Source organism: Astatotilapia calliptera, chromosome 7, assembly GCF_964374335.1.
Source record: "Astatotilapia calliptera chromosome 7, fAstCal68.1, whole genome shotgun sequence".
NCBI lineage: Eukaryota > Metazoa > Chordata > Actinopteri > Cichliformes > Cichlidae > Astatotilapia > Astatotilapia calliptera.
The window spans coordinates 62,672,211-62,683,087 of record NC_137428.1 but is presented as its reverse complement, the minus strand read 5'-3'; the positions used below and the strand labels follow the sequence as shown (position 1 = coordinate 62,683,087).

General features: G+C 38.2%; 1 long non-coding RNA gene and 1 other non-coding gene across 2 annotated transcripts; both read left to right on the top strand.

Annotated features, from left to right (window-relative positions):
- The first annotated feature begins 397 nt into the window (after positions 1-397).
- On the top strand, positions 398-470 carry trnar-acg (transfer RNA arginine (anticodon ACG)). The gene has a single exon. It is a non-coding gene; the product is annotated as a tRNA-Arg (tRNA).
- Positions 471-4,247: 3,777 nt separating this feature from the next.
- On the top strand, positions 4,248-4,785 carry LOC113024973 (uncharacterized). The gene is made up of 3 exons (XR_013910662.1): positions 4,248-4,384; positions 4,486-4,563; positions 4,651-4,785. It is a non-coding gene; the product is annotated as an uncharacterized LOC113024973 (long non-coding RNA).
- The last annotated feature ends 6,092 nt before the right edge of the window (positions 4,786-10,877 follow it).

Below are 10,877 nucleotides of genomic sequence, written 5' to 3'. Positions count from 1 at the left end.
ATGCGTATAATGTAAAAAAAATAGTTTTCCAGTAACTTGGAATAATATGCTAGCATAACACAATTTCCATATAGTTTCATATCTGAACGGAAGGAGTAGTTTGATCAAACTTACATTTGGCGGAAAACAGTCATCACTTCAGCCGTGGCAACCACGTTTGCAACCACGAGGTTTATAAATGGGTTACTTGTCGGTAAATATTTGGACATACGCTTACTGTTTATGCATTCCAGTTAAATATCATGTGTCGTTGTTTTGGTTAATGTCTTACACGTAATGTTTGGTTTCTGGAAATAAATCTCGCTAGGATCTTTTAACTTCAAGTCAGGAATAACCAACGCGGCCTGTTTCTTAGTGTTTCTTGAAATAGTGACGCGATAATGATTCCTACCAGATCGGGCCAGTGGCGCAATGGATAACGCGTCTGACTACGGATCAGAAGATTCTAGGTTCGACTCCTGGCTGGCTCGTGAAATCTTTTTCGGTTTTGTGAAATTAAACTTTTGCTCCCGTTTGCTAAATGTGTTGCTAGTTTAGTGGCTGCATTGAAGTAGCGAATGCCATTGATTCAAACATCTAAAACCATGTATAATTATACATGTATGAAAATTATAAGACCATGTATTGTCCACAAAGGTATTTTGCGTAAAAACTATATAATTGGGATACTTTAAAACCGGATAATATGTATAGATTATTATTTTGTATTGAACACCATATTTTCAACCTGTATCATTTTCTGAGGCGCGAGGAGCCCGATGTTAAAATGTCCACCTTTAGAGTTTAAACAAATATGTTTTTTTTTTTTTAAAGGTAACACAGTTGTTTTTATTGTATTAATGCCGAATTATTAATTGTGTCACTTTTGGCTACTCTAATAAGGTAGGTTCTCTGTAGCAGTCTTGATATATAATGAATAAATAAAAAACTGGGTCACATCCTGCAAGAAACACTATCTGTCTCTATGTGACAGATAAAAGGAGAAAGCCTCATATGATGAAGCACTCTTTCTGTCTCTTGGCTCTTTGCTCACATTTCTGAGAATCTGTGTGGTGTTGTGTCGAGTGGACCATGAAGTTCTATGCAAAGCAGACTTTCTCTTTTCTGATATCAGTTTTATTCCTCTGTGTTATTGCAGATCTTCAGGGTAAGTAGGAGAAAACCTTTTTTTAGGAAAATGACTGCTGTGACAACACTTAAATGATGTCAAATTTACGCCTTTGTATTTGTTTATCCTACATATAGTGCATGTTTTTCATTGTTTGTTTGTTTGTTTAAAAAAGATCTGTTTAAATCTAGCACTAGTAATAAATCATCACTCAGTGGTATTATGACAATAATATGCATAATACCGCAAATAAGAATGAGAACAATGTCTCTCTTTGAAAAAGATCCTAACAGCATTATTTATTTAAATCAAAAGATATCAAACAATCATCACTCAGTGGTTTTATGACAATGACAGTCATAATAAACTGACCATTAAATATCACATGCACTTAATGTTAATCAGATTGTAGCTATATTTTCTGTTTAGATATGTAGCTCAAAGAGGAATGAACAAAAAGTTGTGAGTTTTTTGTACCTATTCTCATTTTGAGGGGTTTAGGTGATATCTTTCCCATTATAGCCTATTTATTGTTTAGATAAAAGATAGCAAAGAATCAAGCAGGGTGTACCCATGGGAGAGGATGGAAGATAAACTCTTTTAGTAGGACACGGTACAAGTGTTGCAGAGATTATATACAACAAGGGACATTTACTGTAAAAAAAAAAAAAAAAGGCAGAGAAGTGGAATTTTTCCCCAGTAATAAATTATGTATTAAGTATGACACTTCAGATTAGATTTTTTAAACCAATTTAAGCCAAAAAAAAAAAGGGTGCTGAAATTCTAATCAGAGTGTGTGTCTGTAATCTGAGCAGCACAGCACCCTGACGGGTGAAAGAGCACGTTTCCTATTGCATGCCATTCTGAACATGAATAAAGCTTTAAAGCAGCGGTTTGAGACTTTCCCTTAATACTGAATTTATTTAAATAACACAGGTCAACATGTCATAATCATCACAGGTATTTTTATTTGGGATTTGTAGTTCTTTTCATGCTGATTTCAAATTTGGGTTAAATTTTTTGTCCAGTTATTTCAGTACCTTGCTCAAATATTTCCGCACCGCAAAAATGAAGGTGCATCAGCACAAAGACTGACAGACTCAAGAATAGTTTCTTCTTAAAAGCCACACTCAAGGTCACCTGGTCCAGCCCTAACTATATGCTTTAGCAAAAAGGAAAGTTTTAAGCCTAATCTTAAAAGTAGAGATAGTGTCTGTCTCCTGAATCCAAACTGGAAGCTGGTTCCACAGAAGAGGGGCCTGAAAGCTTTCCCTCCCATTGTACTTTTAAATACTCTAGGAACAACAAGTAGGCCTGCAGTGCGAGAGCAAAGTGCTCTAATAGGGTGATATGGTACTACAAGGTCATTAAGATAAGATGGGGCCTGATTATTTAAGACCTTGTATGTGAGGAGCAGGATTTTGAATTCTGGATTTAACAGGAAGCCAATGAAGGGAAGCCAATACAGGAGAAATATGCTCTCTCTTTCTAGTCCCTGTCAGGACTCTTGCTGCAGCATTTTGGATTAGCTGAAGGCTTTTCAGGGAGTTTTTGGGACATCCTGATAATAATGAATTACAGTAGTCCAGCCTGGAAGTAATAAATGCATGAACTAGTTTTTTAGCGTCAGTGTCTAAATGAATATCAATTTTACTAAAAGTAGCTGTAGATAATATTACATCTGTGAGATGATTATTGTTAATTTTTTCTCTAATGATTAAAATTTTAATTGTGAAGAAGTTCATGAAGTCATTACTAGTTAATGATAAAGGGATGGTTGGCTCAATAGAGCTCTGACTTTTTGTCAGCCTGGCTACAGTGCTGAAGAGAAACCTGGGGTTGTTCTTATTTTCTTCAATCAGTGATGAATAGTAAGATGTTCTGGCTTTGTGGAGGGCTTTCTTATAAAGCAACAAACTATTTCTCCAGGATAAATGATGATCTTCTAAATTTGTGACACGCCATTTCCTCTCCAGTTTATGAGTCATCTGCTTTAGGCTACGTGTTTGAGAATTATACCACAGAGTCAAGTACTTCTGATTTGAGGCCTTAGTTTTCACAGGAGCTACAGTATCCAGAGTCGTACGTAGTGAGGAGGTAAAATTATTAACAAGATATGACTCATGACTCCTTCTGTGACTGCTATAAGGCCACAGATACTCTAAGAATGTTCACACTTCAATGTTAGACTTTTTCTACGGTCTGTATATCATATCATCTTGTCATAAGTCTTTAATATTGGAGGCATTACAGCAACAGCTCGCTTTTCCTCATGTTGTGAGGAAAAGGCTCCGATCAAACTGAGGCATGATGGTGATCATGTATTAGGGTGGGGTCTGGTATAAAAGGTCATCTGCTTTAAAGACATAAATAAAAGTGTCTTATAAAAAGATGTTTCAGTCAAAAAAATGCATTTTGATCTATCAGCGCTGGAGATGAGCACATTTCAGGGAACTTTGGCCTGCTGGACCAGGTTGAAGCTCTCAAGTGGATCCAGCAGCACATTCACAACTTTGGAGGAGACCCAGGATTAGTTACTATATTTGGAGAGTCTGCTGGTGGAGTGAGCGTGTCTCTTCTGGTAAGAATCTACAGTTAGAGGAACTTTAAATAAACCTTTTCACTCTAGAACAAAAATTAATATTTGATGTGTTACTTGAATCACCAGCTCCTGTCACCACTGTCTGATGGGCTGTTTCATCGTGCCATTGCTGAGAGTGGCACAGCTGCTGTGGATACAGTTGTGGCAGATAATCCTCTACCAATGGCGCAGGTTAATTATCAATATTCTTCCTTTTTAGAGTGTGTTAAAAACATTTTTGTTGCAGAATAAGGTAACTCTGGGAATGGATTTGTTTTGACAAATATTTGACATTTCTATTTTATATCTGACCTCGGGCAGTTGCAAATGCATCTGGCTGCAGTCTTGAAAGCACAAAGAAGATCAGTGACTGCATGAGAAACCATGATATTGATACTATGGTGGGTTTTACACAGGTGAGGTAATGGGTGCAAACATGATAGAGAATGATTATTATGTCTTCTACAATGTTTATTTGAAGATTTCCATTTCTCCCTCAGCTCTGTTCATGCTATCACATCTTTCACTTTTGTACATTTTACTCTCTCAAGGATCCAAATTTGAGATTTCAAGTAAATGTTGATGGACATTTCCTGACTAAACCTGTGGATGAGCTGTTTCGTAAACATGAACTCCATGCTGTTCCATTCATGACTGGTGTCAATAATGATGAAGGTGGATGGATGCTTGCATAAGTAAGTGTTGTAGAAGCCTGTGAATAAAGAGCCCAGTGGTCACAAACAGAACTTATGCCAGCAATTGTGAAACTTTAATAGTGGCTTTGTATTTTTTTTAGTTTTTTGCTCCCCAAAACTGGACAGAAGGACTAGATCGGGAATTTCTTTTGAACATGGTTTCCTTCTTCTACCCCGACGTAAGGCAGACACCACTTGATGTTACAATATTACTGTCCCCGACCTGCTCGAGCTTCTTTGATTGATGTGTTGCTTATTTCTTTAAGCCTAAAGCAGCATTTATCAGCGATGTGATAGCTGATGAATATATCGGAAATGGTGACGACCGTGTGAAAAACAGAGATGGGTACACTGAGATGCTTGGAGATTTTTTTTTTCACCATTCCAGCGATCAAAGCTGCTAATGCTCACAGAGGTAATTTAATTTGTTTAATAAAAGATTATACAAATCTGTTTAAAACCCAACACTTGATATTTACTGTTACATACATTCATTAACAAATATCACACACATTCGTCTAAGTATAGATGCAGGTGCTCCTGTATACCTGTATGAGTACCAACATCCTCCCAAATTCCTGCAGCAGAAAAGGCCGAGCTTTGTTGGGACTGACCATGCAGATGAAATGTTTACGGTTTTTGGACTTTGCTTCACAACTACCCATGTAAAATTAGCCAGTAAGAATTCTCTGTAAAAATCTCTGTCTCAACACAGTACTGCATTTGTTTTGTTTTCCCCGTGTTTGAAAAATATGTTTTGCAACATGATCGTTTTAGATCCGTGCCCTGAGAATGCGGAACAGTTGAGCAAAATCATGATGAGCTAATTGGGAACTTTGCTTGCACAGGGTAGGAATGTCCAACTATTGTACATTTCACACATTTAATAACTGAATAACAAATGTATATCTGTTCAGATCTCCTGATGGGAAAAACCTAGTCCACTGGCCAAAGTATGAAGCAGAAGAAAATACCTGGCGATTGGTTTAAAAAAGCAGGTAACTGCTCAGCACCTGAAGAAGGAGCGCTTTGTCTTCCTGACTCAGACCGTCCCAGAGAAGATCAAACAGCATGAGGAAAATGCAGAACGCAGCGATTTGTTGTCACATCTCTTTTGTCTTTTTTATAGTTTTAAAAAATAATCCAGCCCGTTCTCATTCCCGAGGCGTTGCAGCATCAGACCAAGCCATGATTCAGTTTTTAGATACTGCAAAATATTAGTTAGTATGGACCAACAGTGTCTCTTTACTAATCCTTATACTAAAATAAAATTAATATTAAGTCATGCTTATATTGTGTGTGTTTTTTTTAAATGTCAGTCTTACTGGATATACAATCCTAAACACAGATATGTAAAATAATCCTTTGCAATGACAACAGTAGTTTGATGATGGGTACACCAATGCATTTTTTACATGTAACTGTGGAACTGAAATAAAATAGGAGTGAAAGGAGAAATCCTCCTTGTGGCTGATAGTTGAGTCCAGCTGTCTTGTATTACACTGATAGAAAGCAAAAGGCCTGCTTAAGATGAAATGAATTTAGTAAGTGGCCAAAACATGTTGAGATCCTTACTTACAAAAAAGTAAGGAAATTTGTGTTTGGTTTTGGTATCCAGAGGTGCAATAGTATCAGCATCAGCAAAGAATCTATTTCATTCAGTTTAGTTTTACTCAATACTTTTCAAATTATCCCCATCCCACCAGTTGGGCCCGCCCCAAAGAAACAATGGTTTATACTGACTGTGACAAAGAAAGTTAATTTATTTCACTGTATTGTGTAATACAGAATGTTGCGTAAACAGAAATTTATTAGGTTAGAATCAAAATGTAAATTATATAGATATTAGGGGTGCAACGATACTCGTATCGATATTGAACCGTTCGATACAGTGCTTTCGGTTCGGTACGCATATGTATCGAACAATACAACATTTGTAATTTATTTTATCAACTTTCCTTCTGACGATGCTGTCTGTGTTGAGCGCTCAGTGAATCTGCGTTCGACTACTCCACCTAGGCTGCACTGTCGAGCGCAGATCCACTGAGCGTTCAACACAGACAGCATCGTCAGAAGGAAGAGCGCAGGGCAAGCTAGCGAGACAGAAGTTAAGCTCTCCTTGCAACATGGCAAATTGAACCTCCCCCACCCTCATTCAGATCTGGCGTTTGGAATTATTTTGGTTTTCATGTGACGTATGACCCTGAAGGTAAGCACCTCGTGGACTAAAGTAAAACAGTATGTTGGATGTGCCACGCAATGCTCAATTACATGGGTGGGAATTAGTGTGTTAGCACAGTTAGCTCGTTAACGTGTTGGCCGTCTAGCCCCACGCAGGGGTAGCTCGTTAACGGAGATTTGCCATGTTGTGGCGTTAACATCATTTCAACGAGATTAACGCTGACAGCACTAGTGGGAACACAACGAATATGACTGCACATTTACGCCGACATCATCCTAGTGCAAAGACAAGTGGAAGCACAAAAAACAACAAGCATGCATGCTACAAACTTTACCCGAGTCATTTAGACCGCCGTTAGCACATGATTCTCCTTATGGGGACCTGATATGTTTAATATTGTGGCGAGCTCAGACAAGGAGGAGACGGAGGTATCGTTTGGTCTTGCTTCCCGTGAGCTAGCCAGGGAGCACAGCCGTTTATTGACATCTGTAGAAGAACACTGCCGCTAGCTAACTGCTCAGCGCGGCAACAGCACAGCAACAACAACAACAACACACAGGGCGCCCTCTGACCCCGGAAGGACACACCGTCGCAGCGAGAGGGCGTCACCCGTCACTATGGCAACATAAACAAAACATAACTGTACAAACAGAACCCTGAACAGCCCTGACCCGCTACAATATGCTGCTAAGAATATAGCCCAGAAGAAGCGTATAGTATAGCTTTTATTTTGGAAAGAGCCATTTCTCTGTAATAAACTCTCTTTTCCAAAGATGAGTGATTCCTCAATCAGATACAGGTGTTACCGCGCCAGATCCGCGGCCCCGAGCCGTAGTAAGGAAACCTCTGGCAGTTACTTGAAGGTTCCGTAACTGACTCGTAGCCGGCAACAGCTTACTATACAGGTCAACTCCGCTAGCAAAAAGATCAAAGGAGGCGTAGGAAACTGCTTCACCGAACTTTATTTCTTCTCTAAGGCACGAACACCGCGTACAGTGGGCTGAAACAGTTTACTCACAGCGTGCATCGCCGACACAACTCTGGCTGTCGAGGGAGTTATTATATTCCTTTTATTCATTTTCTTTTTGTCTCTTCTGTAGCTAACCGTTACTTTTTCCCCTTCTCCGCTCTCTCTCTTCACACACACACCAGGCAGTCCCGCTACACACATCCCGAATACATTTCCCATCAGGCTTCATCCTTAAAGGGCCATGCCTGTAACGCAGGGCTTACAAAATCGCTAGCCCGACGTCCCGGGGCTAGCGATTTTTCCAGTCGTACTACCAAAATCTATCTCTGCCCTGCCCGTCGGGCTATTGTAGGAAGGAGAAATATATGTCAATGCTTTTGCATTCTTTCGGAAATGTAGCTGGGTAATTATGTCATTGGCATCGGTGAGCCACTGTCAATATGTGACATATTGAAATCGCGTTTGAATTTGCGCTTGTTTTTTGCTTTCACTTTGCAATCGCGCGAACTGTGTATAGAGAGCGACAGCACTGATTGGTGAGTGATGATAATTTGCGCACCAATTCCTCTGACATCATCTTATCAATCGTTAGCTTACTATGCAAACATGACAAGTGAAATCTCCCGCAGCAAGCTTAAACATATGAGAGGTTGATCGCGCAGAGAATCGCTGACCGTTGTGTGTGTGTGTGTGTGTGTGTGTGTGTGTGTAAAAGCAGCAGGATATATATTTTAGTTCTGCTGAGCCAAATAAGAGAGGTCAGGGTGAAGAAGTGACAGCCAAAGAAAAGCTTACCACAAAACGGAAAAGTTATGACAAATCAGACTATAAGGCAAAAAAGTGCAGCTTTATGGTTTCATGGACAAAAGAATTTCTGTGGCTGCAATATGACGAGCTATATAACCGGGGCTGCACATAAGTGGTCCGCAGGTGCGCATTCGCTGTCAAAAAAAAACAAAAAAAAACGCGCACAAGATATGAAGTTGCAACGCGTGTTTGCATACATAAGATTTTCTGGAGGAGGACAGACATTTGTTTAAAACTCTTAAAGATGTCGAAGAAGCTCCTTTAAGCAATTACTTTGGTGTTCCTCCACCTCCAAAGAAATGTCAGAAGGAGTCCGAACCACAAAAGAAGCGCGTATTCTCGGAAAAGTGGTTGCAGGAGGTGAGCTGGCTTCAAACAAATGATGAACGCACAGAGATGTGGTGCAGAATGTGCCGTGAAAATCCCACTCTAGCGGACAAAAACAGTGCTTTTTATATGGACGCAAACGGGCATTGCAACTTCTTATCTGGTGCGCGCGTCTTTTATTTTGACAGCGAATGCGCACATGCGGACCACTTATGTGCACCCGTGTAAATAACATAATGTTCTGCCGGGTGTGTTGTTGGTTTTCTCTCGATTTCTGAATCGACAAGCGCCTTTGTTACTGGGACCAGTCATTTTAAGAAAGGCCCCCATTAGAAGCCATGAGAAATGCAAGAAATGCATTATTGCTCAGTCTGCAATATCTTTCCCAGAACAAAAACCAATTGCAAATAACATACTAAAAATAAACCTGAAAAATCTGTTTATAACAGCGTACTATGTTGCAAAGAGTGAACTACCACTGGCAAAATTTAGCAGTCTTTGCAAACTTCAAAAAGCAAATGGCCTAGATCTTGGTTCCACTTGCCTCTTACCCGTGACTTCAGCGGAAATTTCAAATTCAGGATCTGACACAGACTGATTCATGTCCTACACAGTTCTTACAAGTTCATAGAAATTTCTGTTCAATTAGAACCAAGTATTTGAGTTGATGATTTTTATACAATGTTGTAATTTGTTTTTCAACAATTTTTTGATTAATGTTTTGTTTCCTTTACAATATTATACTTTAATGTATAATATTGTAAAGGAAACAAAACAGGAAACAAAACATCAATCAAAAAATTGCTCTCTTTTTTACTTACATTTATTTTGGGCTACCAAAAACTGAAGAGTCCCTGCCCGAAGGGCTACCAGGGATTTTGAAATTTTGAGAGCCCTGAGATATATTTATTTTTTAAATTACTTTTGTTTCAGCAACATTAAATTTAAAAATGTACTTTTGAGTTAAAATATATATTTATAATTTTAATAAATGACAAATTAAAAAGGCATGAACATTTTTTTTGTATCGAAAAAATATCGAACCGTGACACCAAAGTATCGAACCGAACCGAACCGTGAATTTTGTGTATCGTTGCACCCCTAATAGATATATATAAACATGTGGTCTTTTTGAGCTTTTCTTTAATTACTAAAGAAAGACACAAAGCTAAACAAAAAAAGCAAAATTAATCAATGTTTCAACACCCTATAATGATATGAAATATTTATATAAGCAGTCGTACACAAAATTGGTAGACAGCTGTTTTATGTATAATTCATTATATTGTCCATATAATGGTACACTTGTAGTAAAATAAACCTTATCACTACATATCACAAGCATATCTCTACCAAGCACAACAAGATTTATGTCATACTTTGTGCTACACTGAGCAGAGTCTTCATAACATGTAGCTATATCTCTCATGGTCAATATAAATAGAAAATCTACAAGGAATAAGATTGCAGGTATAAAGCAAGGCAAACATTGTGTAAGCTATTAAAACATCTCGTGGCATGAAATCACTGAAGTGCTTAAGCTGCACAACTGGAATACTTTAAATACAGATTATCATTAGTTGGATACATTTAATTTCAATTTTTAAAAATGAATTCTTTCGCTTTAGGAAGTATTAGGTGTGAAAATTTGTTTTTCTTATTTTGGTTAAAGTTTGAAAGATGAAAATAATGGCTAAAAAAATCAGTAAGAATGTTCTCTAAAGTTTGTTAGAGAGTTTACTCCTTTTCTCCTTCACAAAATTCAATGTTTCAATGTGGAGCTGTCACAAACGGGAGGAAATCTCTGCCAACTGACTTACTGTTAATTGATTTCGTATGATATTAATACCATTCCATGTCAGTGTTTTGGGGTAAATCTTCTGCTACCATTACAAACATTAAAGGTGAAATAGCACATCTTTGTCTTATCTCCCCTTTTGATTTCAAACCTTGACCTAAATGTACTAAGCCATCTATTACATTCTGATTAACTTGAGGAACATATGTCTGCAACCAAAGCGAGGCAAGTTTTTATTATGAAAAGTTGATCAACACAAAGGCTTTATAAAAATCCATAATTAAAATAAATCCCCCTTCATTAAATAAAACACTGTAGTCAAGCAGGTCTAAAACAAAGAAGGAGAAGGTGTTCTGGACACACTTCACTGTATGGTTGGACTTTAGTCCCGTGTCAAACTGAATGAATC